Source organism: Amblyomma mixtum, chromosome 2 (assembly GCF_055824585.1).
Source record: "Amblyomma mixtum isolate Tamu chromosome 2, ASM5582458v1, whole genome shotgun sequence".
Taxonomy (NCBI): Eukaryota; Metazoa; Arthropoda; class Arachnida; order Ixodida; family Ixodidae; genus Amblyomma; species Amblyomma mixtum.
The window spans coordinates 154,824,606-154,850,569 of record NC_143013.1 but is presented as its reverse complement, the minus strand read 5'-3'; the positions used below and the strand labels follow the sequence as shown (position 1 = coordinate 154,850,569).

Genomic DNA, 25,964 nt, shown 5'->3' with positions numbered 1-25,964 from the left:
CACGATCCGTGGGATGTGCGCATGCCCCGTGGACAACGCCCCCGAGCTGTCCCTCTATATATTGCCCTCCGACAAGCAGCACAGCCACTGGGCACAGCGGCACCATGAGGATGCAAGTGTCTAACCCGTTCGTGTTCACTCCGCAGATGTGGCTCGGCGTGCTTCTGAGCGCTTTCATCGGTCCCGCAAGCCCACCTGTTGCTGATGCGGCTGCCTTTCACAGAATCCTGACAGCGCCAATTTTCCACTTGGTGGCTACACGATCCGTGGGATGTGCGCATGACCCGTGGACAACGCCCCCGAGCTGTCCCTCTATATATTGCCCTCCGACAAGCAGCACAGCCACTGGGCACGGTGGCACCATGAGGATGCAAGTGTCTAACCCGTTCGTGTTCACTCCGCAGGTGAGGAAATGTTACGTAAAATGCTTTCGTTCCAATGACCCCTTCCTATTGGTGCTGCCGTGCCTAAGTGTCTGCTGCCAAGTGGCTCTGTTCCTCAAAGAACTGCTGTTACTGGCCGGAGATGTGGAACTAAATCAGGGCCCCGAACTGTCCCAAATCGCGAAACAACTGAAAGAAATTGCAATAGATATAAAAGACATAAAAGAAAAAAGACTTACCGACATAGAAGACAAAATAGACGACCTGTCAGCGCTAGAAATTAAAGTCGCCTCCTGCCATGACCAGCTTGCTTCATTGAATCGCTTAGTTGTAGTGTTGGAGAACAGGATTGAAGACTTGGAAAATCGTAGCAGGAGGTCAAATCTAATTGTTTACGGCCTCCCAGAACAGGAAGATGAGACTAGAGAATCACTGGAAAGCGCTATTAATGAAACGATTATTGCAAAAACGCTCGGACACAGCCACGTTGACATAGAGCGAATTCACCGCTTAGGAAGGCCAGCACCGAACAAAGTCAAGCCAGTTATCTTTAAGCCTCTGGATTCGCGACGCAAGGGTGAAATTATGAAAAACGCTTTCAAACTTAAAAACAGCTCGCTTTCTCTTGGTGAAGATTTTTCACACAAAGTCAGAGGTATTAGAAAAAAGCTCTGGGACAGTTCCAAGCCGAACCGTGATAAAGGTGATAAAGTATATTTGTCCTTCACCAGGCTATTCATAAATGGTCAGGCATACATCTGGGATGATGATAAAAACGAGAAGGTACCATCACAAAAAAAAAACGGCGAAGAAGAACCGCTTCGCCCCAGGACTCGCCTTCGGGCGCAGTCGAAAACCGGTCCCCACTGAGCTCAAATGGCATACTGGCCCGCTCTCCTACCTATTTGGTTGCACAAAATAAGCGCATTCACGACAGTAGGGCCCTTTCAAAGCCCGGGAAACAGCTGAGAATAATCAATGTTAATGCCCGAAGCCTTGTAAATAAGGCGGACGAATTTGAAATTTTACTGCTCGAATACGATCCCCACGTATGCGTCATAACAGAAACTTGGCTACATAATAATATAGGTGATGACGCCGTTTTTCCGCCCTTATACAAGGTATTCAGAAAGGACCGGCCCTCAAGGGGAGGCGGTGTAGCTGTTATTGTCAAAAACCAAATTGAATCCGCCTTAATCGAAGACGTCCCCGATCTTGAATGCCTGTGTCTGAAGTTGTCATGCTGGGGTCATGGTTTCATTTTTTTATGCGCTTTATAGGCCCCCCGACGTAAATGATGATTACCTAGTCAAATTACAAATCGGTATGTAAAAATACACTAAGAATAAAATACTGCTGATCGGCGATCTGAATCTTCCAGGTGTTGACTGGGACCGCCTTGAATGTATCGGCTCTAAGAAACCTGTGAATTCTGTCTATAATATTATGTTCACACGTGACTTGGTCCAGATTGTACGCCAGCCGACTCGTGAATCCCGCAGTCGTGATTCTATATTAGATTTGGCTTTTGTACCTCGTGCTCTCAGTGACTGTACTGTATCGGTTGAGCAAGGGCTTTCTGACCATCATCTTGTGAGCATTGCTATACCTTTTCACGCGCGCAGCGTACGCAAACAGCAACAAGTAGGTACATTCAAAGATTACACGCGCGCTGATGATGCCCTCATAATACACCACTTGGAAACGTGCCTTATAGATTTTGATGGAACGGACGCATGCGCACTTTGGACCAAATTCAAGGAAATCTGCCATTATTGTCTATATAATTTTGTGCCTACAAAGCGCAAAAATGTTCATAAGCAAACGCCTTGGATGAATCGGGACATTATTCACCTGAAGCGCAAAATAAAACGACTGAAAAAAAACACGTGCAACCTGATCTGATCTCGGAGCTTAAAGAGGCACTCGCGGGCGCAGTACGCAGATCAAAAGATTACTACTTCAAAAAATCTCTCCCAAACTTCATAGAAAATGACCCTAGCAAATTCTGGGGATCTATAAGTGACACAAAGAAACCGGGTTCTGAAGTATTAGTTGCTGATACGTTGGTAAATGATCAAAGGGCCATTGCTCACCATTTCAACGAATACTTCCACAGCGTATTCACGGTGTCACAACCATACACACTTGATGCTGCACCTGCCTACCCCTCTGAAGCGAATTTTATTACTTATGAAGGTGTGCTTTCAATGCTTCTAAATTTGAGAACTGAAACATCGTCCGGCCCCGACAATATTCCACACATTTTTCTCTGTAAATATGCCGAATCTGTTGCCAAGTTTCTTGTTATTATGTTTCGCACCTCTTTGTTGTCAGCGAAAGTGCCAAGTGAATGGAAGACAGCCCGAATTGTGCCCATTTTTAAACAAGGTGACCGGCTCGTATTAAGAAACTACCGTCCTACATCACTACTTTCGTCTTGCTGCAAGATGATGGAGCATGTTATCGCCACCCGCATTAACGAATTTTTAGAGTGTAATTCGGTGCTAACAAATCACCAACACGGTTTCCGGAAAGGTTACTCTACCGTGACGCAGCTAGTGTCCGTAGTTCATTCCTTTGCCTCAGTATTAGATATTAATGGTCAGATTGATGCAATCTTTCTAGATTTTAGCAAGGCGTTTGACATAGTCCCCCACAGCAGCCTAATATTAAAACTACATTCCATTCGCCTCCCGCGTATTCTTCTTTCTTGGATAAGTGATTATTTGAATAACCGAAAACAATACGTTGCTCTTGGTGAACAACAATCCGGCTCTCCTCCTGTCACATCTGGTGTGCCCCAAAAAAGCGTCCTGGGGCCTTCACTGTTTCTACTGTACATTAACGATATTGTACATTAACGATATTCAGATTAGACTATATGCTGATGACTGTTTGTTATTTCGCGAAATTTCCAGTGTTCGTCATCAAATAGACCTGAATAATAGCCTCACTAATATAGTGAACTGGTGCAGTCGTTGGGGAATGGCTTTAAATCCGGAGAAGACTGTTTCTCTCTGCATTACTCGTAAAAGAAATCCGATAAAACATGCACATATTCTTGGTTCATCCCCGCTTAAGGAAGTCCCTTCGGTGAAGTACCTGGGTGTGACAATCACTCATGATCTGTCATGGAACGCCCTCATTAACAACATCTGTTCATCTGCGTTCAGAAAACTATGTTTCCTGAGACATAAACTTCGGAATTCCCCTCCCAATGTAAAGCTTCTTAGTTATCTCTCTTTGATGAGGCCAAAACTCGAATACGCGTGTGTAGTCTGGGATCCGCATACGGCATCCAACATAAAGAAGATTGAAAAAATACAAAGGAAGGCAGTTAGGTTTGTGTTCTCTAAATTTTCCACATCTGATTCACCCTCCGAAATAATGCAATTTCATTGTAATCCCCGCCTTGAGTGTCGTCGACAAGGTACTCGTTTAGATTTTCTTTCCCTCTTGCTCAACCGTAAGTTGGGACTTGACCCGTCATTATATCTTTTCCTTCAGCCCGCAAGAAGCACACGCCACTATCACACCAGCATGTTAGCACCATATTTCGCACGCACAAATCTGTTCAAATTTTCTTTTTTTTCCGCGCACAATAGCGGACTGGAACTCTCTGCCCCACACGGACCAACACTGACATATTTGACATCAGCCATGCTTTGTAATTGTATGCATGTTTCTTTTTCTTTTTTTTTTCGCCATGCCACTTTTTGTTGCCATGTGATTTTTCTGATTTACTCATTCTGTACAGTGCCCGTCCTGCTTGGACCTAACCATGGTCTGCAGTATGTACATAAATAAATAAATAAATAAATAGGTCTGATTCCGGGCTGTCGCGTTTAGTCGCCGGTAATCAATGCACGGTATGGGATCTTTTCCCGGTACTTGCACTAGTATCAAGGTCGATGTGTAATCGTTATCACCCGGTACTATGACTCCCAGGTCGCACATTCCCTTGATCTCACCTGCAATGATTTCTTGCTGTACGGGCGAACAGCGATACGGCTGACTACTTATCGGTTCTTCACACGTTTACTCGATATAGTGCTGAGTAAGCGTCGTCTTTCCGGGATGATCCGAATACACTTTTTCGAACTCAGAAACAATCGTTCTCAAGTCTTCCTTCTGTGCTTCGCTTAGACGTGGTTCTAGGTTGACCTGTTCTAGCAGTGCATCCGAACCGCATTCCTTCATGTCTGCAGAGGTCAGGATTTCTGCAATTTTCTCGTCCGAACCAATCAAAATCACAATTACGACAGCGTGACACTTGGTGTGCGGTTTCATCAGGTTACTATGATGGGTTTTGTTGGGCCTTCTGCCTAGTTTAACTCCGTAGTTGGTATCAGAAAGTTTCGATACCACGTTGGCTGGCTCCTCCCACTGGACCTCAAGCTTATTTTTCTGAGACGGTCGCAGTATCGTTACTTGGCTGCCCACTTCGAAAGTACTCTTCTTTGCTGACTTGTCGTAGTACTCTTTCACAATTCTTGCGCTGTCTTCATGTGTCTCTCGACAAGATATTTCGTTTTTCCGTTCTTTTCAAGTAGGTTAAGGACGCACGTGACCACGTTTCGGTCTTCTTCATCGCCTTCCCATGACTCTCGCACCATGCGCATCGGTGTTCTTAAGCTCCGGCCGTACACAAGCTCCGCAGCGCTGAAGCCTCCTCTCTAGTGCGGAGCGGATCGTAAAGCGAACATAGCTGCAGGCACGCAGGCTTCCCAATGGCGTTCGCGCTCAAAGCAAAGAGCTCGCAATATTCTTTTGAGCACCGAGTTCATTCGCTCTACTGGGTTGGACTGTGGGTGATAGATCGAGCTGTGTATGACCTTTATACAGCACCTTTCGAAAAAAGTAGAGGTTCGGCAGCTCCTAAGGACACTGCCATTGCAACATTGAATTTCCGAAGGAAATCCCACACAAGCGAAAATTGAGAGAAGGGCGTCCACGACCTGAGGAAAATTGAGCTCCTTCAGAGGTATCGCTCCAGGAAATTTTGTCGCGAAACACAGAGCAGTCAGAGTGTACCGACAACCGTTCTTTGACTCAGGCACTGGCCCTAGAATGTCAATTACCAACCGGCGGAAGGGTTCAGTTAGGATTGGCACCAGTTTCATAGGCGCCTGCCACTTGTCGGTAGACTTGCCTACTCTCTGGCAAGTGTCTCAAGAGCGCACAAAGCCTTCAATGTCCTTCCAGCAAGAAGGCCAGCAGTACTCTTGGGCGAGCCTAGATTTGTCCTTTTTCAAGCCGAGGTGCCCTGCCCACGCATTTTCGTGCGCCATTTTCAATACCTGACGGCGATACTTTTGTGGGATCAAAAGCTGTTCGTACTTACGACCACGGGAGTGAGCGTAATTTCGGTACCACAAGCCGGCTTTCTTGTGAAATGAAATATTCTTTTTCTTTGTTCCTCCTTTAGCACTATCCAGCAAAGCTTTTTTCGAGCTATCTTCCTGCTGTTCCCGAAGTCGTTCTTTCAACCTGAGTTAGCTCGTGCCAACTGAAAGAAGCTGGGGTCAATTTGGAGTCCGCATGGCTCAGCGAGCCACTGTTACCTTCTCGTTGCAACTAGTTTTGAAACTGTTTTCAGTTTCGTTAACACCTAGTTCTCCGCTTCCCCGAGAGTGCTCGACTTGAGGTTCTACCGACACCGTATCTAGGCTACAATGCTCATCTGCTTCCCTAAGCGGTGTTTCACTCTCCGGTGCAAAGTGAAGTTTCTGCGAAAGCTTCCGCGCTTGAGATCGCGTAAGGGCCATGCATGCCATAGCGGCAAAGAACGATTTGCCTTTGTCCCTCAGAAGCTGCTCTGAGCTGTTCGAAAAGAGGTAAGGGAAATGCTCACGGAGGGCGCCAGACATGGCCACCTCGGTGTTAAGCTGACCAAAGGGACCCTCAATGGTCACTTTAGCGATCGGTAAGCAAGCACATTGCTCCTCGGCAACTTTCTTTATTCACGCGCATTCTCCTGTAAAGTCATTCGAAGAAACTAAAGACGGGTGGACAACGTCCATAGTTGCCGCCGAGTCTCGAAGGGCTTTGCACCTCTTACCGTTCACACTAATCTCCTGCATATATGGCTCCAACAACCACATATTTTTGTCTGTCTCCCGAATCGTTGCAAAAACAATCTTTTGTCTACAGTTTGCCGCGATATGCCCTCCCTTTTTACAGTGGTAGCATGTCAAAGGCCTCCGTGACACAAACGCACGTGCGGCATCAGCGCGCTGCCTAGGAGCATCGTCACATTTCCTTAACACCTTTTGTTCTTCGCCCTCAGCCTCCTTTAAAGCAGACGCATCTTTTCGAAAATCGCGACGCGCGAACGGTTTCCTTCGATCAGGCTTCCTTAGAGAAGCATCCTTTGTTTCCGCCTTTTTGATGCGTAATGCCATGCTGTGCTAGTTTCGGCGAGTGTAGTATCCCTCAGCCAGCTCCGCTGCCTAGTTGAGCTGAACCTCAGTAAGCCTATCCAGCAGCCAGAGCCTTACATTGTCCTGGATACAGCGGTAGAATTGCTCTAGCGCAATGCACTCTACCGCCTTATCACGATCGTCATAAACTTCCTCGCCCTTCAGGTCGGCTTTCAGCTTAAACGCAAAGTCAATGTGCGACTCACTGCCTTTTTTCGCGAACCGGAACCTTTGCCGGAATGCGTCAGGTGACAGCTTATATTTCCTCAACAGGGCCTCTTTGATCTCTTCTTAGACCTCGAAAGCCTTCTTCGACAAACGCATTATCACGTAAGATGCTTCCCCGCGAAGCAGAGCTAGTAAATTCTGTGCCCACAGTTCTCGCTTAATGACATTCCTCTCGCAGACATGCTCAAATTTTCCGAGATACTTTGCCATGTAATCGCCGATTACGAACGGCGGCAGTTGGTTTCGGATTCTTTTTCCGTTAGCCTGCACTGTCATTGATGCTACGCTTGGCGCCGGCGAACTTTTCCGCAGCTCCAACTCTTTTATTTTTCCAATCTCTCGGAGTTCCTGTCGCTCTGCCTCTTCCCGCTGAAGGCGGTCTTGTCGCTCTCGCTCTGCGTCTTCGCTCTCACGGCGTTCATTGATCTCAGCCAAGGTCTCATTGGCTTCTTCAGCCGTTACGCCCTCCTTCCGTACGATCTCGAGAATCGCATGCTTTCGTTTCGCACGGCCTACGGTAAGGCCTAGCTCTTCCCAAATTTCGACGAGTTCCTTCACTTTAAGGTTCTCCATCGTGCACAATAGTCTCTTCCAGCTTGCCCTTTTTGAATTCCCTTGCGGTTCACTGCTATAGAGCTACTAGCATGACAAGCGCAAGTAATTCTTTCCAAAACCACCTTGTTTACTCCCTCTGCACCAGCTTTCGTTTCAAAGCACTCCGACTTGGCTCGAAACAGCAAATCTCTCACCAGTGCAACACACAGCCCAGATACAATCACGTGTGCTAGAGCAGTCTGGCGAACTTAGGGGAAAACATCAGGCACTCACCGCGCCGAGGTAATTGACGCCGGTCGATCCCACCGCTGCCACCACTGTTGGGATTTGGGCATCCCAGCGCTTCCTCCGCCATTGGTTGTGGGACTCCGAGCCAAGAAACGGTCGAGGCGACGGTGAGTCAAAGGACTCAGAAGTACTTGTATTTGGGCGTGTTGGTTCATAACTTTTGAGGAGGACACAGGGGCGCAACAAAAGACACGGACATGGAAGTAGACAGGGACGAGCGCTTTTTTTTTATTCGACGTAGACCCTTAATATACCTTCGCTTTACCTAAGCGCCACTGTGCGAATCACAAGCACGTGAGTACCAGATAACACCAAATGAAACCTAAAAGCAGGCGAATACAGAAATCTAAGAAAACCATTTCAGGTCGCGAAGTATCACAGATGAATCTCTGATGTAGTTATATCCTTTTTTTCTAATGTAATAGGCTTACACCAGTTCCCGCTCAATCTGATCGTAGCTTCTCAACAATACTTTACAGTCCGATAACACGCGACCTTATTCTTCCTGGTCCATACTTGGCAATGGTACAGGAGATGGGTGCCTGTTTTCTTTAAAGAGTTCTTGTGCTCCAGAAGGCGCTGGCTGAGGCAACGTCCTGTTTGCCCAACGTAAACCTTCCCGCAAGTGAGCGGGAACTCATAAACAACTCCTTTTTTGCAGGTTACGTGGGGCTTACGGTGTTTTACGCCACACTCTTGCAGTTCTTCTTTTCTTCTTATGCGTGCACACAGGCCGGACAGCTTTCGCGGAGCAGAAAAAACTACTTCTATTCCTTACTTCTTGGCCACTTTCTTGATGTTGTGGGAAGTTCTGGGATCTTGTGGGAAGCGCTCGTCGCTGTCTACTTCCATGTCCGTGTCTTTAATTGCGCCCATGTGTCCTGCTGAAGTGTGAAATGAAGTTTATGTACAACATGTACAAGCGCTTTGGCATGGTAGATACAAGGGCCAAGAGCACCACGGGCTAGCACAAAGAAGGGCATCGTCCGGCGGCGAGCGTAGCACCGGCGTGATGGCTCTTCTGCTGACCGTCTGCTGCTCGGGCGCAGCGCGGCTCCGTCTCTATAGCCGCCGGTGTCCGTTGCGGCAGCCAGCCGTTCAAACCCTCCAATCAGGTCACGGCACAGGCCACCGTTGAAATTGGACGAATGGTCGAGTGGGGCCTGGCCATTAAAGGCTTGCAGACTGGAAAGGGCGGCCGGAGAAGCGTCGTAGGAGTTGGAACCGACGGTGAGCAGGAGGAGGAGGAGCAGGAAGGGTCCGCGCCGGCGAGGTGGGATGATTCACGCTGCCAGCCGCGACATGTCCGATGAGAGTCTGGGCTTGCTTTGCGCGACGACGGGTGCATAGTCTGGTTTCCAGAGATGCCAGCGGAATATGGGCGCCAGCACAACAGCCCCCACGCTTGCTGCTAAGACGATGAGTGCCTCTTTAGCGTCAGCTAAGATGCCTAGACACCTTTTTGAACAGTGTCCGTAGGCGTGCGTAGGGTTCTCCGTGAGAATGAGCCAAGTTTCAGCGCACAGCCGCCCCCCCCCCCCAACCTCCTTGCACCTATGCCCCTAGGGCATAAACAGAGTGCAAAGATGAGGAATGATTATAAAACATTTATTTCCATGTGATGGAACTGAAAAATATAGAATATGTTATTAGGCGGTAGGTTTTATTTTTTTTCTGAAACATCGGCACAGGAATGTATGGTATAGAGAGGATAAGCGCCTTGTTTTTTTATAATCAAAATGTGAACAAGGGAGGGGAAAATTCAGGGTGCTTGCCAGCGTTTACCCAAGAGGTCTTGTTTTCACCCAGACGAAAGAAGTCCTCTTGCTGAAACGTTCGCAAGCACCCTGAGGCTTTCATCTCCTTTGATAACCACGTGAGTGCCTGCAGAGGAAGGCAAAGGCAGTCACTGCGTCACTGAGGCATTCATGTAGCATCGCACTTGCAGTGTGATTTGCTTTCTCTCTAGACCCCAGAAAATGCGAAAAATTTGTTTTTGGTTCCTGTCACTGCAAAAAAAAACCGCAAGGATTGCCTCAAAATGACCCGGCAAGTAAACAGTTCTTGGAACGCGACATTATTGGTCTTCGGCCGTTAAAAACGTGCTTGGCCACAGCACTGCACTGAAACAATGACGGAACAGGCCCGACAGAGTAAATTTATGGGGCAGATTTACTTGACGATTGGGGGCTAAGACAATTACGGACGGCTCGCAGCCCACAACCTTGTGCGCACGCCTATCACGGTGGCTGAGTAAGAATAATGAGTTTGCCTTGACAATAGTCTCGTATGAGGTCTAAAGTACCAATATTTGGTCTTCTTTGACCGTGACGTTCGATGACTGAACACATTGGAGTTAAGTGGCGGCTGTGAAAAATTTTCGCGGAATGCAAAATGGGGCATGTTTTTCAAACGACCCAGTGATTTCTTCAATCATGAGCCACAAGTAGAGGATATCCCCGCGTAATAACGATGCTTGGGGTAGCTGCCATTATCAGTCCATTTGCAAAACCTCCTAAGCTTACTATGTGTGACCAATCTGGTGGACGCAAGCTGGTGGAACGTGCGTCAACGTTCGGCCTTACTCTTCCCACGGACCCCGCACAACACACTCTCATTGGAAACTCCGTGGCACGCGACACGTCGCCAGATATCGCCTTTACCAAATTCGATATGCGTAACGTAACAACACTGAGGAAATCGTGATTAGCGACCACAGCATTCTTGCGACCACAATACGCACCAAACCTTTTACAAGACCCCACCCTAATGAAACCCTTCCTCACTGCACCAAATTCAGATCCAACTACACTAAGGCTACCCCGATAACAGATCAAGGTTACACTACCTGGTCACAGCACCTCATCTGCCAACTCGAAAATACCGAACAGCACGTAAAGCTCTCAGAGGAGAACCCGCCGATGGAGAACCACCTCCTTCACCTATGGGAGGCCCGGCACACCCTCGTCCGCCGATGGCGCCGGCGGCAGCTTAATCGTAAACTGAAAATCAGCATCGCGGAACTCACCCAACAAGCGGCAGAGTATACTTTCCGATTCGAACTGGGTAGACCGGTGCAACACCGCTGCTCTACAAATCTCCAATCGGAGCACGTGGCACCCTTTCGTCCCCCAGATTGATCCGACCCAGACCCACACCGAAACCCAAAAATATCTTCAACCAGCAAATCACACCTTCAGCGGAGGCAGAGCCACTCGTATGCAGGTTCTGAAAATGCAGAGCTGGATTGAACGTTCCAGCTTCACGACCTTAAAGCGGCCCTGGCCAAATTCCACCGAGCGAAAGCCCCGGGCAGGGACAAGGTGACACTGAAACCTCTCGCTAATCTCCCCGAACCAGCCTTTGAGGGCCAGCTCGAAAATTTCAATACCAACTAGACGGGAAATATGCAGATCCGGGTGGACTGGAAGATGTCTCTAGGCACAGTCCTACCGAAACCAGGCAAAGCTCTCAGCCCCGAGAACCTCTGGCCCATATCTCTCACTTCTTGTGTGAGGAAGTTGATGGAGACCATGGCCCGGGAAAGACTCAACCTACCAGAAACGCGCAACGACTTTGCAGACACCATTTACGGGTTCCGTCCACACCGGTCCGCACAATCAATCAATCAATCAATCAATCAATCAGACTGTTTATTTGCTCATTCAAGGAAACTTTGTACAAACTATGTGGAACGATAGCTTACATGGCTTGTATCCGGTCCAATACAAAACAGCATGTTTTGGGCAACCTCATAGGAAATGTGCGAATAATTTTTTCGACGCAAAACAGTTAACAAAAATAAGGCAGTTGTCCAGTCTTATATCAAAAAATAGAAAACAAAGCATTTGTACAAATGCATGAGGAAAATGCAAACTGATATTTCAACAAAACGCATACAAAGCATAAACAAAATACAAGCATTAAATGGAAGTAGCGAAATCGCATTATTACTTGATTGCGCAAATAAAAAACAACTTCGAGAAAGTTTAAAATTTCTGGCAAGCTTTACTTCTATTGGCAATGTATTCCAGACCTTCGTCCCAACCGATTCGAATGATCTCTGACTGTGTATTCTTACGGAGTGGTAGGAGTGGAGTGGAGGGAAGAAAATTACGCAGTAAATGTCTCCCATATTTCATTGGCCACCCGTCAGCCGTTTGTAGAGGAAGGGAGGAAGTGTGAGTGAAAGAAGTTACACAAAGAGGAGCCGTTATGAATAAAATAATTTGAGGACAAGAAATTACGCCCTAACTGTGAATCCATGTCCGGGGATGAAGATGAAGAAGGAATGCCAGCGAAACGCAGTGGCGAAAGACTGAGTTCGCAATTCGACTCAGCGAGTTCCACTCGGCCAGCCGTAGCTATCGTGTCTCTCCAGGCTTGAAGAGAGGTAAGCCACACCGAATTTTTTTATTTTATAGGCCGAAATAATACCAAAAGAGACGTCAATGTAGTCCTCGAGAGAAAAATATCATAAAAAAATTGTGTTTTCGTTCAGTTAAGGTGCGTAAAGCAGCGATAAAAAATTCAGGGGCACTTTGGCTCTCTAAAGTGCTGCAAGGCGAAAGCGTTACTGGCCACTGTTTGTTTTTATTTACTTTTTATTTTTCGTATTTTTTTATTTTTATTGCTCCTTTTCTTAATTTTATTGTTTCTTACATTTATTTTCACATCTTACTTATATTTTGTTTTTATTTTTATTTATTGTCTTATTAGAAGTGAGCTGCTGCAAATAGACTGGCGCGAAGTTCTGAATATACATGATGCTAACAACGCCTACAATGTTTTTGTACAATTGTACAAAAGATTGTACAATGCTCATTTTCCTGTTAAGCGACGCAAAAAGAGTAGAAAAATTCGAAAGCCATGGGTTACACATGAACTGTACCAAGAAATGAGAGCAAAAGATAAGCTCTACCCAAGCAGCACAAATTGATTGGTCCAACAGTGGCAAAAGAATGGCGGAAATTGGCATGAATATTGGTCCTACAGTGGCATTTGAGCAATCCGAGACTTTTTCCAACAATGGCCCTTCATTCATGCCAAGGATGTGCCTATACTCAGCCAGTCTAGCTACCAGCATTGACCCAACATTCAGCCAGTCTATCCACAAATGACCAACGTTCGTGCCAAGACAATGCCCATGTTCAGCCAATCTATGAATTATGGCCCGACATTCGTGCCAATACTATGCCCATGTTCAGCCAATCTATTAATTATGGCCCGACATTCGTGCCAATACTATGCCCATATTCAGCCAATCTCACGCCAATAGTGTGCCCACATTAGTCGATCTGTCAATAATGGCCCGAAATTCGCGCCAATAGTATGCCCACATTCCGCCAGTATCAATAATAGCCCCAGGTTCACTCCGACTTGTGCCCACTTTTCCACCCTTGATCTAACTTTTATAGGTGGCATATCAATTGCAAGGCCAGTGGGAAGTTGTATGCGATCGGGGGTCCCACCTAGTTTTGTCCCACACCTCTTGCTGGCCAGCAACAATGCAGACATATACCGCTTGTTTTCCACCAGCCGGAGCTTGCATGTGTAACATTTTACATATAAGCAGTCAGCAGACGTACAAAAAAGAAAACGGATTCAAAGAACGAAATTTATTGCATCTACGGTGCCAGTACATCGTGAAATGCACACTGCCGGAGCCGCTGAATCGATGAGTCATATCGGCACTAATCGTTGCACTCCTCTTGTAAGAGAACTTTTGCAGTGCCTTGAAACAAATTCTTTGCCAAGCTCTTGCACGATGACCTGGCTGTACATCGCAGCTGCAAAGAGGTGCATGATGTGATCTTGAGTGTAAGTACAACCATCGCAGAAAAAAGGCAAGAAATAAAATAACACATTGATCTTAGAGGCGCGCAGTGTGCGAGAAGGTACTCGCAACATATGTTGAAAGTGTAATTTCTAAATGACTCTTAATATAAATCCCCACACTAATAGCAAAATGTTGAATTGAATTTAACAATTTTTTCCCACCGTATTGCTAAATTATTATCACAATTTGCCGTGTCACGCCCTCAAATGCATATTAAAAGTCACAAAAAGAGATAAATATAGTGTTTAATACAAATCAATCTATTTTTATATTTCCTATCAAAATTATATGTCAATTGCGAGCTGGTTGTTTGCCTTTTTGTTCCAGCAAAGTATGGCACAGGTGGTAGCAGCTCCTCCCCATTGAACAGCTGTGAGCAATTTTTTTTTTCGCTATGAAATATAATATTCCATGCAAAGACGGCTTGCACAGTTTTGCGAAATGCGCTGAACGCAGGAGACCGAATACACTTTTTTTTAAGTAAGCAGATTACCGATGCCGCTTGGCATGCATGTAATGGGGCAGACGGAAATCTTACTTGAAAACCACACGAAATCACTCTTCCGATAGTCCATGGGTGATTAATTCCGAGACAACATGGATAAAGTTCGCTCGGACCAGGAATTCCCCTTTTTCTCGTACGCCTGCAACTGGCCAAGACCAAGGCACCCGGCACGGGAATATTACATGCGGCCAGAAAACTGCTGCAGTGGAAGAATAAGCGCTTCTGATACTCATCTTGCACAAACGATAGACGACCAATGTCGTAATGAACGCAACATGAGTCGGGCCACACAACACTCCGCCACGGTGATTGAAGAGATAGTCAACGTTCGGTAAATCCATTTTTTCAAAGCTGAAAAATAAAGTTCTCACCATTCTGTGCATGCCTTTGCGCTAGACATTTCGCTGTGAAAGTTGGCATTCAGAAGTTGGCGCCAGTGCTTTGTCGCTTTCTCTTTTCCTGCCGGAGAAAAAAAAGGTCGGCGTTGTTTCAAAGCCGCAATTACGCCAAGAACCATATTCATTTCCGAACACATTTCAATATAAAAGTATGGTGGTACTCACAAATAGAATCTTGCAGGCCAGGCTACTGAATTCCGTCATAATTGTCAAATCGTATCGGGTGCGGATTCTCGACAACGAACGGCGTCAGCTTGAGCGCGCATGCTTCGTCGGCACGTTGGTTGTGTGGCTTTTCGCCGCCTTGCTAGCTACAGGCGATATTCGCTGGGCGAGTGTTCGGGAAAGGAGGAGACGACGATGGGACAGGTTTCTTATATTTTTCGGAGAATTTGCTGCAGCAAGAGAAACGGCAGCTGGAAAAGGGGTAGAAGAAAATCTAGGGAGGGTGGATGAGCGGCGTTGAGCTTAGTTGGGCGCGAGGGGAAAACAGGTTAGAGAAGGTCAGTGTACCTAAAATCACAAAGAAAAAAAAACTCCTAGCATGGTGAGGGCCAGCGCTCTTCCAACAAAGAGGCTCGGCCCGGCAAAAGGCGGCTGTATGGGACTTCAAAAAGGGGGTGGAGAGGGGGGGGGGGGGTGAAATGAGTGAAAGAATTCCGGAATGTCCGGAGGATGCGCCATATGCAGTTGAGCACGTAGAAAGTGGCAAGGAAACGACAATGCGGAGATGTTGGAAGTGGAAACGTGGAGCTTGGGCATGAATTTCGTCAAAACGTCTCCAAACATTAGCGTAATCTCTGCGGTCGTGTGCCTCTTTGGTTGAAGCTGAGATAAATGTGTTACTATGAAAATACCGGAAATATAAAACAATAAATAAAATTAGCGGGAACAATGCGTGTTCTTTGAGTGTTTCATATATGATACTTGTGGCGGACAAAGTAGGATGACATACGTCCAAGCAACACCATTCATCAATATAATCCAATGATTCTCTTCTAGAGCGACGAATACCCTACATTTTATACACACCAGTGTAGGCAGGTCGGTCTAAGCCATAGTTATGCGGCCCACCCGTGCGTGTCTGCGCTAGCTCGAAATGACGCGGCGCGCTACTCAGCAATGCACCTGTTATGGCTCATTGGTATTAAGGATACGCGCAAAGAAAAGGCAAAAAAAAACTAGTGAAATGCGACCGGGAAAAAGTTCCGATCTTTAATTTGATAAACGTGATAATTTAAAGCAAAAACGTATGCTAGAGCCGTCGTTATAGAATACCCACAAAGCACAGCAGAATAACAAAACAATTTGCGACATCAAAAAAACCTAGCCACCTTAGCTTCGCGGCTTCAGGAAGCAGAGCCGTTTGTTCGCTTATTATTATTTTTTTAATTTAACATACATCTACATTTTCTTTCCCGTCTGCTGCTTCTTCACGCAGTAAATGCGCAGCAAGTTGTTCACGTCAACTTTTTATTTGCGATAAAACCAAAAACCCGTTTTACTCACATCGTTTCTTCTCTCCAAATGCGCCACGCAATAATTGGTGACCTAGTTAAATTGTAGTAGCGGAAAAAGCGATTTATTTGTTTTTTTTCTAGGGTGAGCATCCTGTGGGTGATCGAGGCATTGTGTTCCGGATTGTGTAATACGATTCAGCGTTTCGTGCACCATAAACTTATTAGTTAAGTTGAGCCTATATCTTGAGACACGAATTTGAACCGGCAACCTATAATCGGGGGCTGTGGTATCCGAGGTATGCGAGAGATATGCGAGGCAGCACGTTAATTAGTGCGTTATTATACCATTCCTCAAATCGAAATTTCATTTTCTTGATTGTGGCACCTCTTTCTCTCTTTCTTTTTTTCTTTGCATACCATAATTACAAAAGACGCCGCTTTTCAAAATTCGTATACCTTCGTGAATGAATCTGACCTCTGCTCACTTTCGCTCAATCAATTACATCGCGCTTTTTATTGTAATTTCGCGTCAGAGTTCGACGCTAGCGCTGTTGTTGGTCATAAAAAATAAATAAATAAACAAGTCCGAATATTAAAAACACGGATTGAGAGAAATAACCACATATAATCACAGGGACATCCTTTGGTGTGTCGTGGAGCGGCACTGCCAATACAGGGAAAACAGCGGACAAGTAGGGCCATCGTTGTATGTGTAATGAGGCGGCACTGCCAATATGGGGACGACAGCGGACATTTAGGTCCATCGTTGGAGGTGTAACTAAGTGGCATTGCCAATATGGGGAAAACATCGGACAAGTAGGGCCATCGTTGGAGGTGTAACTAAGCGGCATTGCCAATATGGGGAAAACATCGGACAAGTAGGGCCAATGTTGGAAATGGCACATTGTGGCAGTGCCAATATGGGGACAATGAAGGCAACATTGGTCCTGTATAGGGCCACAAATAGACAACAGACTCCCAATATTGGGCCAACGGTTTGTGCTGCCTGGGTACAGACAGTTTTTAAACACCCGCAACGCTGATGATTTGACCGTCTTTAAAAGGTATCGGAACCAGCTAACGAAAAAGCTGCGCACTGCACGTAAAGAGTACTTCTCGCGTTTTTTGGACGACAAAAATGTGCCGAGTGAGTTGCTTTGGGACAAATTAAACACGCTACTGCGTCGCGATAACCAACGTAGCTGCATTTCTAAACTAACAATTAATGGCAAAGTTTTGCATGAGGAGGAACTGGCTGATGCTTTCAATAAATTTCTTACAAGTATGAGTACTCCACGCAGTTCCTCAAATGCATGTCGGTATATCAGCACGCGGAATGAAAAATCAATATTTCAACAGCCAGTGAACGAACAGGAAGTAATTTCAACAATAAAAAATTTAAAAAACAGCACCAGTAGGGATATCGACGAAATTCAAATAAAACCAGTAAAGTATGTCGCAGATGTCATAGCACCAGTTCTAACGCATATCTTTAATAAATGTCTGACGACATCGACATTTCCGGTGAAAATGCAAACTGCAAAAGTAGTAATGCTTTTTAAAAAGGGAAGCCGAAATGAATTGGGCAATTACCGTCCGGTGTCTATCTTACCTATATTTTCTAAGCCTCTTGAAAAAATAATTCACTGTAGGCTTGTAAGTTTTGCTGACCACTGCGAATTAATAACAAAACACCAGTTTGGGTTTAGGAAGAATATGTCTACTGAATTAGCTCTGCTTCACCAGAAAGAGTAAATTTTAACGCAGTTTGAAAGCAAGGCAATAGTAGTCGGCCTATTTGTCGATTTTTCCAAGGCATTCGATTTGGTGAACCATGATGTTCTGCTGCAGAAGTTGGACTTTTACGGTATACGAGGGTCTGGATTACAGTTATTACAATCATATTTATCCCATCGATGTCAAGTAGTCCAAATAAACAACTCGCGATCACCAGTCCTGCCACTGCTTTGTGGTGTCCCACAGGGCAGCATATTGGGCCCCTTGCTATTTAACCTGTATATTAATGACATTGTTAACATTAACCGGAACGCCAAATTTATCATATATGCAGATGATACTAGCATATTTTTTTCTGGTAATCACATCGATAAACTCATCACTGATTGTAACGACACCTTAGTCCAACTGCAGCAATGGTCCTCATCCAATTACATGAAGATTAACGAAAATAAAACAAAAGCAGTTGTCTTCCGGCCGAAAAATAAACCTGTTCCTCCTCATGCTGATATTGTTTTAAACTCTCATCCTGTTGACATTGTTGACCATTTCAAATGTCTTGGTGTGATATTCACTGCCAATATGTCCTGGGAATCTCATGTGAATTTTGTATTAGTGAAACTTGCTCGAATAACCGGTGTAGTTGGTCGTCTTCGATATATGCTTTCTACTAAAACAAAAATATTGGTCTATAATTCTCTTTTCTGTTCACACGTCAACTACTGCCAGCTTGTGTGGGGCACAACTACATTCTCTAACACACAAAAAATATTCGATATGCAAAAACGGTATCTACGTCACGTGTACAATGCTGGCTACAATGCAACTACTGCAGAATTTTTTCACAGTGCTCATGTTATCACAGCCCACAAGCTATATCGTTACCGTTTGAGTGCTCGGTTTAAATATGAAGTGAAAAAAATATTCACAGCCTGGATGCCTTGGCACATTTAGAAGGAAATGCGAAATGTTATCAGACTAGACATGGAGAAAACTGGAAGGTTGCTGTACCACGCTTGAATTCTGGTATGGAGCGATTGTGTTATTCTTTGCCATCTCTGTTAAACTACTATCAGTCACTGAATTTTGATTTATTTAGTTGTTCCACTCTTAAACTTAGAGACATGTTTGCCGATTGACTAACCTGATTTTATCTATTCTGATGTTTGTTTTACCTAGCTCAGGACTTTTTTCCTTTGTTCTGCACTGATGAAGTGTCTTGATTTGTTTATTGTTTTTTCATTATCTGGTGCTGTCTACACGCTGCCTTATATTTGGGGCTGCGGACTCGTCAAGTTGCCAAGTGGCAGCTTTTTTTCCGTGGCCCTCCATCTGTAGCACCGATGGAAATAAAGATTTGATTTGATTTTATTTTATTTTTATTTTCTTTTTTACTTTACTCCTTTTATTTTATTTATGAAGCCCATGCATTCACTAGATGGGCCGTCTGAGCCTTTAAGCAGTGACACCGAAAGGCAGACGAATCGGCCGACGCGGCTGTCGACACGGCTGCCGACGCGTCTTTCGACACTCCTGCCGACGCGTTTGTCGACACGGCTGCCGACGCGTCTGTCGACACGGCTGCAGACGCGTCTGCCGACGTGTCTGTCGACACTCCTGCCGACGCGTCTGCTAACGACAGTATGAAACATTAAAGGCTTCGCCGCTGTGGCTCAGTGGTTATGGTGCGCGGCTGCTGACCCAAAAAACGCGGGTTCGATCCCGGCCGCGGCGGCTGGAATTTCTTTGGAGGAGAAATTTTAGAGGCCCGTGTATTGTGCGATGTCAGTGCACGTTAAAGAACCCCAGGTGGTCGAAATTTCCGGAGCCCTCCACTACGGCGTCTCTCATAGCCTTAGTCGTTTTGGGACGTTAAACCCCATAAACCAACCAACCATTAAAGGCTTCCGCCTTAATATGATATAAACAGGTAGGCGCTACCTCAATTGGTTCTTGTGAAAGGTGCACCAAAACATGCCCAAACTTACATGGGAAAACTATGGCTTACCCTGCCCCTTTAACTACGGGGCATCAGCGTCTCCCACTGCCTGATCCAAACCCTTATTTCAATCTGGCTATTACTTTTCGGTAGATCTATCTGGTGGATCAAACCGCTCACAGCCAATACCCACCCCCCTCTAAAGGCCTCAAGAAAGCGAAGGAGCGTTGGCGTCTTCGCCCCTACACCAACACGGTACTGTGCCGGGCTGTGCTTAAATATTAAAATTCGACCACTTCGGGTGAGTGTCCACACTGTGTGGAAGTATTTTTGGACCGATATCACATGGTGTGGGCATGGCCTGCCAATCCTGCTTTCCCACCCCACGTCACCCGACAGTACTGGGAGGCTCCCTTGCTCGGCTGCTGAACTCCCCAGGACCAACGAGCCCTGGTGACAAGATCCTAGGCCGCCGCGTAGGCCACGCCGGTGACAGACTTGAGATCCCTCCTACTGAGTGTGTGGACCAGTCCCTTATAACTCGCTCAAAGCAAAAAGTGTTTTTGTAAACAGTACAAATAAATGTTTTACATCACCACTTTGGTTGTGCGAGACGAGCACGCTAATCACTCCGACCCATCAGCTCGACGGTTTCGATTGAACGAAGGTGCGTCTCGAGAATACGGTCTTGTCTTAGAAGGGTGCTTTAGAGACATGTACTGTGGTGTATATTAGTAATTATGATGTGAACGCTATGCCGTCACTAGGGTGAACGCTCTGTCTTCACTAGGGCGAAGGCCATGTCTTCACTACGACGAACGCCATGTCTGCACCACGGCGAGCGCCAAGCGCACGCTCCTCACGCTTTCCCTCGTCCCTTCCTCCTCTTCTTACTCTCACCCGGTCACCTATATAAGGTGGCTGATCGGGATGAATAAACGCCTCGCTTAGGCGAGCGCGGCTTCGGCCGCTTATCTGTTTTTTCAGCAGCGTCCGCTCCGGCGGACGCAGTTGTTGCTGCGACGCGCGTCTTTTCTTTCCTTTTTCTCTTTCCTCTGATCTTTTAGCTATCCTCTATCTGCATGTGGCAGCGGTGGTGGCACGGTTCGAGCCAGTAGGCAGGCCCGTGCAATTTCCATTTCATGCTTCTCTCAGTGGCAACAACAACAACATGAATAAACGCTCTTTCTATCCCCAGCGTCCGTTTGTGCTCCATGGAAGCACGGCACGCGCAATGCGCGTACGAGCCTTGTAACAGTGGGTGGTGGTGGTGAAAACTTTTATTTTGTGAAAAAGAGTTTGGGAGCCACAGAGTGGCCCCGCTACATGGTCGGCGACCCTAGTCCGGGACACCGCATGACGAGGCCCCGTCTCTCGCCCGTTTCACCAGAGCCCTTTGGGACTCAAGCGAGGAGCAGTTGAGGAGGCCTGTCTCCCGTGCCTCTCTGGAAGAGGTAGGGGAAGGGGGGAGGTGGGGATTTTGCGTACATGCCCACACCATGTGGAAGATATCACAGGTCTCCCCACAGTGTGGGCATCGCCCATCCGTGTTAGGATCGTAATGTTTTATTATTGCAGGACAGAGTAGAGTACCTGTCTGCAGGCGCCTTAAAGTTCGCTCCTCCGTCTTACTCAGCCCTTTTGCAGGAGCCGGAAAAAAGGCGGTGGTTGTCGCTATAATGTGTTAGTATTTCCCTGAATCGCAGCAGCGGATGGTTAGTCTCCGAGCCAGAAGAGCTGGGCGACGAGCGCAAAGCGAACCCACGAGGAGTGCCAACCTGAAACGTCGGTCAAGGCTGAGTCGCTGGACACAACCACCTCGGCCATGGCACATCACCAGCTTCCCGAGTATGACGAACGCTGTGACAACTGGAGAGCCTATCTGACGAAAGTTGAAGGCTACTGCGAAGCAAATGGAATAGAAGATTCAATGAGGAAGAGGGCATTGCTCATATCTGCACTGAGCACAAGCACAGTAAAAGTAGTTTCAGGGACAGTTGCACCGAAGAAGCCTAATGCGCTGAAGTACGAAGATGTAATTGAAGTCCTAAGTGCGTATTTTGATCCAAAACGCCACGAAATAACGGAGAGATTCCGCTTTTTCAACCGGCGTCAGCTGGAAGTTGTGTCTGTTCGTACATTCATTGTTGAAGTTCGCCAAATAGCGGATGGGTGCAACTTCGGAGGCGTGCTCGACAGAATGTTTCGCGACAAGATAGTATACGGCGTCAGGTCTAGTGCTCTGCAAAAGCAGTTGCTGGCGAAAACAGACCTTACCGTGAAGGAAGCCGAAGCGATAGCGCTTAGTTCTGAGGCAGCAGAAAAGGACGCTAACGCGATTTCTTCGGACTTGACGGCCGTAATGAAGAGGAACGCGCGGACACGTACGTGCGAGGAGCCGGTATTAGAGTGTGGACTGTGTGGAAGCACGAAACACAATGGAAAGGCGTGTAGCTGGGTGAAAGCTCGATGCTACCGCTGCGGCAGGTTCGGGCACCTTGCGAAAAATTCCTTAGCGACGTCAGCAAGGAACGCCAGAAAATCCATGCTCAAAGCAGGTCAAGCCAAGCTTGAAATGTTAAAGAGGAAGCATTGGATGACGCAGCCGACAGCATGCACAGCTGGACTTTGGTTGCGTCTCAGAAGTCTCAGTTGGAACTTCCGATTCCGATTCACGTGGTGTGACAGCAATATGCCGATGATTGTCGATACTGGTTCAGCTGTGTGTGTTGTGCCTAGGCAACGTTTTGAACAGCACAAGAAAAAGTGGCCACCATAGTCACCGTGCAACCTAATACTTTCCTGTTACCTAGGGACCTTGTCAGTTCTGGGGCAGTTGGATATGCCTGTCTATTACAACGGGACTGCCGTCGAGGGCTCAATAATTTTTATCGGTTTCCCAGGACCAAGCCTCTGCGGACGCGACTTGATATCTAAAGTCAGCAACGCAGGGTCCTCAGTCCTCAACATCGGGGCAAAGCTGGGGGCGAAGCTCAGGGCGCCCCTCGGGAATAACTGTGCATAAACCGTGGGCGTTGTGATCTCGGACGTACAAGACGTCTTCAGCACAGAATTGGGCCTGATTGACGGACAACCAGTGCATCTTAAACTGAAAGAAGGAGCCATACCAAAATTCTGTAAGGCCCGTTCTCTTCCATTTGCTTATCGCGACAAGGTATCCAAAGAGATTGAAAGGCTGGGAACCATCGGAGTGTTGTCTCCTGTAAAGCACGCAGAGTGGGTTACACCAGTCGTGCCAGTACTAAAAAACGATGGCACCGTTCGCATCTGCGCAGATTTCAAAGTAACCCTAAACCCTGCATGTGAGCTGGAGGAATACACGCTACCTGTCATTGATGACATTTTTGCGTCTTTGAATGGCGGCGAGCAATTCAGCTCGCTAGACCTGCGTGACGCCTATAATCAGATCCCTCTCGATGACCAGTCCAAGAAATTTTACGCTATCAATACGCACCGGGGGTTGTTGTGCTACAACCGCTTGCCTTTCGGTAAAGCTTTCGCGCCTGCAATTTTTCAACGAAAAATCGACAATGTTTTGCAAGGGATATCAGGTGTCCAGGCTTACCTCGACGATACACTGATATCGGAAAAACACGGTGGCACCGACACATTAAGGCTGGTGCTCCGCACAGACTGGGCATGGCAGCATCGACAGAATGCGGAGCACTTTCCCTTTGTCTTCCTTGTGCAGCTATGTGGCCTTCTTGCATGCTGCAACGTTGGCTGTCTGGACATCAGCGTGCTGAACCTCTCTGCGCATGTCCATCTTTCAACGCATCAAGACATGGATCAAGAAATACTCCCACTAGCATTGGAATCTTGGCATCCCTGTCATCATTCTTCTGCAACACGTGCTGATTGCCAGGAACCTGGACTGCAGGGGGCATCACAGTGCTCTCAAGCTATAAATGGGACTCACGCTCGTTTTGCAACCACTGGGCATGGCAGCATCGACAGAATGTGGAGCACTAATCCGTTTGTATTCCTTGTGCAGCTATGTGGCCTTCTTGGATGTTTCAACGTTGGCTGTCCGGACATCAGCGTGCTGAACCTCTCTTCGCATGTCCATCTTTCAACGCATCAAGACACGATCAAGAAATACGCCCACCAGCATTGGAATCTTGGCATCCCTGTCATCATTCTTCGGCAACACGTGCTGATTTCCAGGAACCTAGACTGCAGGGGGCATCACAGTGCACTCAAGCTATAAATGGGACTCACGCTCCTTTTGCAACCACTGGGCATGGCAGCATCGACAGAATGCGGAGCACTAATCCGTTTGTCTTCCTTGTGCAGGTGAGCAAAAAGTATGGAAAATGTTTTCGTTCTAATGACCTATTCCTGTTGGTGCTGCCGTGCCCTCGGCTTTGTTGCTTGCTACAGGTTTTCACATTCTGTCTGAGGAAATTATTATTGTTAGCCGGTGACATTGAATCGAACCCAGGCCCTGACATGACCCGAATTTTACAACAACTTAATGATATTGCAGTTGACATAAAAGACATGAAAGAGAACAGATTACTTAACATAGAGAACAAATCAGATGCCCTGTCCAGGCTTGAGAGCCGAGTAACGTCCTGCCAAGAACAGGTTAGTTGTATGAGTACAACGATTGAAAGGCTTGAAGCAAGGCTTGAGCAGCTTGAAAATTATAGTCGGAGGTCAAATTTGATCATATATGGCATCCCAGAAACTGAAGAGGAAACAAATGAATCGCTTGAAGAAACCGTAAACAAAGACATTTTTCATGATATTTTATGGCTAGATCCTATCCCTATTGAGCGGGTACATAGGTTAGGTAAACCGGCAATTGACAAAACACGTCCTGTAATCCTAAAGCTTCCAGACAGTAGGCATAAAACTGTGATAGTCAAGAACAGAAAGAAACTAAAGGGAAAAGATTATTCAATTGGCGAAGACTTTTCAAAGAACGTTCGTGAACTAAGAAAGAAACTATGGGATAGCGCGAAGCCGAACCGAGATAAAAAAGAAAGGGTTTCCTTGGGTTTGATAAGTTATACATCAATAATATTCCTTACGTTTGGGACTGCGAAAAAAATGATAATGTGAGGGTTCAAAAAAACGACGGGATCGGCGCAAGTCGGCCCGTGACGCGAAGTTGTACGCAGTTGCGAAACCTCTCACCAATGAAGTGAGTGGTTCATTTACCTCAGCTTATTTCTTCACTAAGACAGATAGCTTGTCTTGCCATAGTAACACGGGCCAATCTAGTATAAAAAGCTTGAGAGCAGTTAACATTAACGCACGCAGCGTTGCAAACAAGAAACACTCGCTTGAACTTAAACTGCTGGAGTTCGACCCACACATATCAGTCCTGACTGAAACTTGGTTACATGACGACTTAGCAGATGACCTGGTATTTCCTCCTCATTATAAAGTCGTTCGCAAGGACAGGACCTCAAGGGGTGGCGGCGTAGCCATTCTCTGAAAAGACTCTGTAGAATGCGACCTTGTATATGATGTTCATGACCTTGAATGCCTTTGCATAAAAATTTCTTGCTGGGGTCATTCTTTCATCCTGTATGCTTGCTACAGGCCACCAGATGCCACACCCGACTATCTTATTAAGCTACAACATCACCTGTCTCATTTCCAAAATAAGAAAATACTGTTAATAGGTGACTTCAATCTGCCAGATGTGTGCTGGGACCGCTTACAAGGCGGTGCTAAATCTGGGAGCAGTGCAGACGTTCTGTTTGATGTCATGCTTGCTCATGATTTAGCTCAAATTGTAAATCAACCTACTCGTGTACAAGGTACATTTCCTCTATACTAGACCTAGTTTTTGCTAGCCGTCAATATTCTATGCATACTGTATCGGTCGAAACAGCCATTTCAGACCATCACCTCGTAAGCGTATCGATAGATTTAGTTAAGTCCCCTTACCACAACAAAAAAGCCAGTCACGTACGTTGTTTCAAGGATTATTCTAGCGCTGATGATGCCGCAGTGATTGAACATATGGAAACTTGTTTATCGAGCTTCGATGATAAAGATGGTGTCTGCAAGCTGTGGGAGCGATTCGTCGAAATGTGTCAATATTGTGTAAATGCCTTCGTTCCAAATAAACGCAAAAAAAATTCACAAACGCACACCTTGGATGACGCGGAAGATTATTGAACTGAAGCGAAAACTAAAAAGATCTAAGAAAAAAAACCGCCAGTT

At 46.4% G+C, this 25,964-nt stretch overlaps 1 pseudogene; it reads left to right on the top strand.

Moving 5' to 3' along the window:
* LOC149361334 (uncharacterized) overlaps nt 1–25,059 on the top strand; it is a 41,376-nt pseudogene extending 16,317 nt beyond the window's left edge.
* The last annotated feature ends 905 nt before the right edge of the window (nt 25,060–25,964 follow it).